Raw genomic sequence first — 7,080 nt, forward strand, 5'->3', positions numbered from 1 at the left:
AATTTATGACAGCAGCAATAGGATACTAATAGAATTTCTAATTTCAACACTGCTATGGAAGGATTATTACTAACACACACACACACACTTAGCAGATGAAGAAAATAAGACACGAAGAGGTTAAAAAAAAATAACTAGGCAAATGTACACAGCTAGGGAATGACAGAAGTGTGCCATGTAGGCATGGCTTAATGCCCACAGATCATTCTTTATCATACTGGCTCATAGGAACCACCAAGGCACATTTTACTATGTCTTATACTGAAAGATTTTCCCTCTGTTTAGAAAGAAAGAGAAGCAAATCTAGTATCCCATGTTACATTCATTTTGAAGGACAGTATTCTAAACAATGAGGTGATTGAATCAAATGTTTGCAAGGCCCTAGACTTTTTCCACAAGGGGGTTTTTATACACCAAATTAAACTCCTTTGTCCCTATAAGTAGGAGAAATATAGTTATAAAACAGCTATCAAGAATGGATGCTGCATGAAAACTCCCTGGAGATGCACTGTAAACCTAAGAGTTACCCCCACCCATGAAGTCATTGCACAGTTGTGGAGTCCAGCCTCTGCCTGGAGGTTTAATAATTTTATGAAGCTTCTTTGTAGTGAACATGTGATATGCTCCCCATCCAGATTTCATAAGAGTTTCCCTTTTGCTAGCTAAATCGAAATTCTAAAGGAATTTTGCAGAAACACATCATCTAGGGTTGTATTTTGTAATATTTGAGAAGTATTGAATTGAAAGATAGCTTCATAAATCTTAAAAGCATAGAATGAAGCAAATAATGAAAAAGCAAAATATCTTATTTAACCATGATAATTGTATCTGCCCAATGTGTATTGCCGAGGGGGGGGGGGGAGGGGGGGTGTAATTATTTCAAAATCCCTGGAAGGTTTTAGATTCTGTGGAAGATGACCAGATCATTTGTGATTTGCTCTTTACTCAATTGAAATTTTCTAATTTTGTCTACCGGAAAAATTTTGACAGTTTCAGTGGATGTGTTTCAATAAGCTATTGAAACATCAGCAAAGTAGATAGATTTAAATGATTACAGAGAAAGTATTTCGATATTAGACTGGTAAAACAGTGACATCTTGTGGTAAGAATTAGCAACAAAATCCCTAAAATTAGGAAAAGTTAAGGCAGGGAAGCTAAGTTAAACGGGAGGGGAAAACCCCCAAACTAAAAAACAAACCTTTATCTTTGTTCTTGAAGATTAAATGAACTTTTCTCATTTGACTTTTGGCTGTGAGAAAAAATTCTGGGTTTCTGCCTTATAACTCTGTTTCCCATACCAATAGGGACAAAAGAGTTTAATTTAGAAAATTAAAAAACCCTTGTGGAAGTAGACCAGGACAATGCAAATATTTCCTTCTTTAAACTCATTGTTTAAAACAAAAATATTTTACATTTGAAATTCATGTAACATGAGAAACTTTGATTTCTTTCTTTTCAACTTTAAATAAAAATAGAGGAAACAAGTGTTCCCCTTTAGTGCCTGTAGTGGATGCTTTTGGCAATTTCACTCACGTTCCTTCTGCTGACCCCAGCGGTCACCTGCAACTTGGGTGGATAGTTATACAGTACATGCCTTCTCTCTGCCTGAGATCTATTTCTGTCTGCAGAAATGAGTCCTGCCTGCAGGCTGGAAATGGCTAGAAGTTAACACCTCCATGAGCCACTTTCAATCAAGAGGGCAGGGCACAAAGGAATAAATACCTTGGCTTCCTAAACCATCAGTGGGACAATTCTTAGTTGTGTTCTGCATGGTTTCTCAGGGGGTCCCAGCAGGCTTGAACTCCAGTTTCCCACAGAAGTAACTTGCTCATGAATGTTCCTTTTATTTTCTTTTCCTAACTCCCTCACCAAGCCTCCTGGGGTCACCATCCAATAAACTACATGCACCCAAATCATTGTCTCAGGGATAGCTTTTGGAAGCATCCAAACGAATACAGTGATCTACCCATGCTGCATACACACGTGCATGTTTCAAAGGGGAAAAAAAAATGAGTCCTAAGCATTTTTACTAGTTTTATTAGCAAAGCACCAAAATGAAAAAAAGCAAAGACAAGTCTAGAACATTTTGGTTTTATTGCAACCATAAAGCCTTTTACAGCTGCTTGCAGCCCTGCTGCCATTCCCCCGCGGGCTTTCTCTTTGTGAGAATGGAAGTTCAACAAGGGGAACTGCCTCAGAAGGAAGGCGAGGACCTCCACTCCAGGGATTTTGTATCCGTTCTAACTCCCTGCAAGAAAACTTTACCTGGGTGCTAAAAGCTGGCTGAATCAATTGACTTGCTAATTGGTTAGGAAATAATATATTACGATTGTATACTTGACCCAAGAATTAGAAATTTATTTTACAAAACATATTTATTCATTACGAGTTGTCTTTTGTTCTTTTTTAACAACCAATTTAATCAAGTATTTTTCTTCACTTTCAAGGGCATGTGAGGGGCAGAAAGACCAGTGAAATCTCAATATTTTACACAAAACAGCTCCCAGTCCAGGATGTGATATACAAGAACAGGGGGTTGCAGCTAGTCAACCCTTGGACCATTAATCACAGGTAAATTTCAACCCCTGGCTACAGCTTTGCATCAAGAGTCAATTTATTCCGACCTGATGGCAATGGAGGGGCAAAAAAAAGCTGTTTTATATTGGCATGTTGAAAATTACAAAAATAAATCTCAAATGTATTCACCTGAACTCTTGGTCGCAAACAAATGTGCTAACTAGGGCATGTGACTAATACACTTTATACACCAAGTGATGCTGGTAAAGTCATGTTTTTATTTCCCTTTTAAAGAAAACTATTTCAAGCCTATTTTTCACGTCCCCAAGTAGTAAATTTGTGAAGTTTAACAGTCATTAAACTAAAGAAAAAAGGATTTATCTGCCCCAAGTTTTGGAATAAATGCCTTTTTTTTAAAACCACCGTATGTTCTAACATCTAATCCCCATCTTGAAATAAATGCATGTCTCCTACTTCATTGCATTTCTGAGTCCCAAAGTATCCTTGTATCTTTAAATATAATAATATTAATAGTGAGACATTCTGCCTCGTATTTTACATATACTATTTTATTTAATGCCTATAATACTGTGATATAGTTATGATTACATACGTTTTATGGCTGAGAATACTGAATCTTTAGGGAGGTTGCCCAAATTCTGATCTGTCTAACTGAAAAACTCAAGATCTTATCTGTGGTATCAGCCAGCTATTGTTGTATAATAAGCAATCACAATATCTCAATGGCATACAACTCTAAACATTATTTCTCATGTGTCTACATTAGCTGGGGTGGCTCAAATGATCTTATTTGGGCTTAACAACGTGGTTCCAAGCTGCGGGTTGGATCCAGATCTGCTCCACACGTCTCTCAACCTCCTTGGATCAACAGGCGAGCTGGACCACGGACTTCTCATGAAGATGACAGAAGTGCAAAGGGTAAGTGAAACACACGAGGTCTCATGAGGCCTAAACTTGAAACTGGTACAGAGTTGTTTCCACCCCCATCCCACTGATCAAACCGTTTCATGTGGCCAAGCTCAGAGTTAAGGAGCATGGCAGTATATCCCTGTTTCAGTGCAAGGACATGGAAAGTTACATGGCAAAGAGTGTGGATACAGGAAAGAGTGAAAAATTGGAAACAAGAATTCAACATATTTAATTTTTTTAAAAATGGGATGTCAGATGGAAACCTATTTCACCAGAGTTTTAAAAATAAAAAGGGGCCTTCCCTGGTGGCGCAGTGGTTAAGAATCCACCTGCCAATGCAGGGGACACAGGTTCGATCCCTGGTCCGGGAAGATCCCACATGCCGCAGAGCAACTAACCATGTGCGCCACAACCACTGAGCCTGCGCTCTAGAGCCTGCGAGCCACAACTACTGAAGCCCCCCGCACCTAGAGCCCATGCTCTACAACAAGAGAAGCCACCGCAATGAGAAGCCCACACACTGCAACAAAGACCCAAAGCAGCCAAAAATAAAATAATAATTTAAAAATAAAAAGAGTATTGTTTTGTCAAAAAAAAAAAGAATTCAACATATTTTACTTGCTATGTCAGTAGGCTCCCATAGTGGTATAATCTTTCAAAAGTAATTTGAGATATATGTGTTTGTAGTGAGGTAAGGAATGAGCTATCATTCTGATACACTCAGGGGTGCTGAAAGAATATCAAATGTGATCAGTTATACAAGACACAGGTGATATATCTCTAAGTTCTGAAAACCTGACGTCTGGCATCATTGGCTGGGCCCATCATAGGTGAACTCATGAAGCAGGCAGATTTGTCTTTGACACTCCTTAATCTCACTTCTAATCATCCCCACACTCATGCCTGTCTTATCTATTTCTCCAGTCTCCATGACAAAATGTTTCATCCCTGTAGCCCACTCTCCGTAAACCCTACCCACTGAATTTCAAGGCTTAGCTCTCTGATAACTAACACCCCTGAAACAGTGACAGCTGAATAGGTTTTTGCTTAAAGACATCTACATTTTAATTGGGGATTCCTGGGCACAGGGTGTGTGAGCTTAAATAACAGTTGCCAAAAAAGTTTTTGGCAATAAAACTCTTTTATCTTTAAATAAACTTAATTTAAAACCCAATTTATTAAAAGATGATAGTGGTACTATTATCCTATTAATTACTCAAATAACATTAATATACTTTTTAATGGTCAACTATTATTAGTTCATGTGGGGGGGCAGGAAAGAGACAAACCCACTTGTTCTCTTCGTCTCCCCCTCATATCACCTTGGTGACCTCTGAAGATCTTCCACAAAATCCCCAAGTACTGAGGAACACAGTTTGAAAACCCATAACATAAACTCTCATGTCAGGAATGTGTGGTAGATCCTCTCATCTTTTTTTTTTATTGTATTGGAGTATAGTTGCTTTATAATGTTGTGTTAGTTTCAGGTATACAGCAAAGTGATTCACTTACACATGCACATATATATATTCTTTTTCAGATTCTTTTCTCATTTAAGTTATTACAGAATATTGAGTAGAGTTCCCTGTGCTATACAATAGGTCCTTGTTGGTTATCTACGTTATATATAGTAGTGTGTGTATGTTAATCCCAAGCTCCTGGTTTATCCCTCCCCCCCACCACCACGTTTCCCCTTTGGTAACCATAAGTTTGTTTTCAGTATCTGTAAGTCTGTTTCTGTTCTGTAAACAAGGTCATTTATATGAGTTTTTAAAAAATTAGATTCCACATATGAGTGATATATGATATTTGTCTTTCTCTGTCTGACTTACTTCACTTAGTATGATAATCTCTAGATCCATCCACCTTGCTGCAAATGGCATTATTTCATTCTTTTTTTATGGCTGAGTAATATTCCATTGTATATACATACCACATCTTCTTTATCCATTCCTCTGTCGATAGACATTTTGGTTGCTTCCATGTCCTGGCTATTGTAAATAGTGCTACAATGAACATCGGGGTGCATGTACCTTTTTGAATTATGGTTTTCTCTGGGTATATGCCCAGGAGTGGGATTGTTGGATCATATGGTAACTCAATTTTTGCAGCTCAATATCAACCCAATCAAAAAATAGGAAGAAGATCTAAATAGACATTTCTCCAAAGAAGACAGATAACCAAAAAGCACATGAAAAGATGCTCACCATCACTAATCAATAGAGAAATGCAAATCAAAACTACAATGAGGTATCACCTCACACTGGTCAGAATCGCCATCATCAAAAAGTCTACAAATAACAACTGCTGGAGAGAGTGTGGAGAAAAGGAAACCCTCCTACACTGTCGGTGGGAATGTCAATTGGTACAGCCACTATGGAGAACAGTATGGAGGTTCCTTAAAAAACTAAAAATAGAGCTACCATATGATCCTCTCATCTTTCAAATCACACTGAGTCTCCCACAACCTCTGTGAAAGCAAGAAGCTATCTTGGTCCCAGGGCCTCTATGATGTGATCTGAGATGCATGTGAAATTTTCTTTCCCTTTGATCTAGGGCATTTTCATGTTCAGAAGCCCTTTTAAAAGTGTAAAATCTCTTGAGATAAATAATCCATCAGTCCATTAATACCTTAGCTTTACTAGGGTTTGGGGGGTGGCCTGTAGACAGTACATGCAGATGGAGTAAGAGCTGTGAGACTTGTATATCCAAGGGGCATGGTGCAGGGGGTCAGGAGAAGCTCTGAAAAAAAGTGAGCAGGGAAAAAAAGGGAGATGAAAGTGGAAAGGTGAGGTGAATTCAAAACAGAGTCAAGTCTTGTCCGAGAAACACTTTTTCACTAAGCGAGCTCCAGCAAGTACCACGTAGAGATTATTTTCTCTGAACACAGAGCCCTTAGGAAGTTCACTTCCCTCTCCTTCTGTGGGGAAAACCCAAGTAAGTGGGCTTCCTTCGGATTCTACTCTTATTGTGGGATTTGCTAAAATTCTGATTGATCCTGAGCTCAGAACATGCACTTCAAACAATATATTTTTGGAATGAATTGCCCAAGGAAGAACAGCCTCAGAATTATTTATTTCATGTTTTTTTCTGGTTGCTGGAGAGGAGAAATAGGACAAAATGGGCGTAGATGGGGGTTATCTGATAGTTGCGTTACATCTTCTAAAGTCTATCATACAGTAAGTAATCCATTATGCTTCACAAAGAGTAAAAAGATGCAGAACTCATTGATTTACTATAGGATTATTTGGACTAAGAATACACTACCAAGTGACGAGTGGTTACTGAAAAGGTACAGATTCATAAAACATGAAAAGAATTTAATGTTTCCTACAAAATTCCTCAGGATTTCACTGGGAGATTCCAGTATATTTGTTTAACTCAATTCAGCAAATTTAATTATCGCCTATTTTTTTTTAACATGTTAGGTGCTGGAAAGGCAAAGATAAATAGGACATTCCCTCTGCCCTCAACATGCTCAAAGTCTAAGTGAGAAAGACAGAGATGTAAATGACTCTATTACTGTGTAATAAGTGCTATCTTTGAAGTATAAAGAGAGTGGTATGGAAGTAAGCAGGGAAGGAATGATCTTGTGTCCTGCTGTCGGGGGAGGGAAAAGGACAGGTCAGGAGA

The sequence above is a fragment of the Balaenoptera borealis genome (assembly GCF_965194805.1).
Source record: "Balaenoptera borealis genome assembly, chromosome: X".
NCBI classification, from domain to species: Eukaryota; Metazoa; Chordata; class Mammalia; order Artiodactyla; family Balaenopteridae; genus Balaenoptera; species Balaenoptera borealis.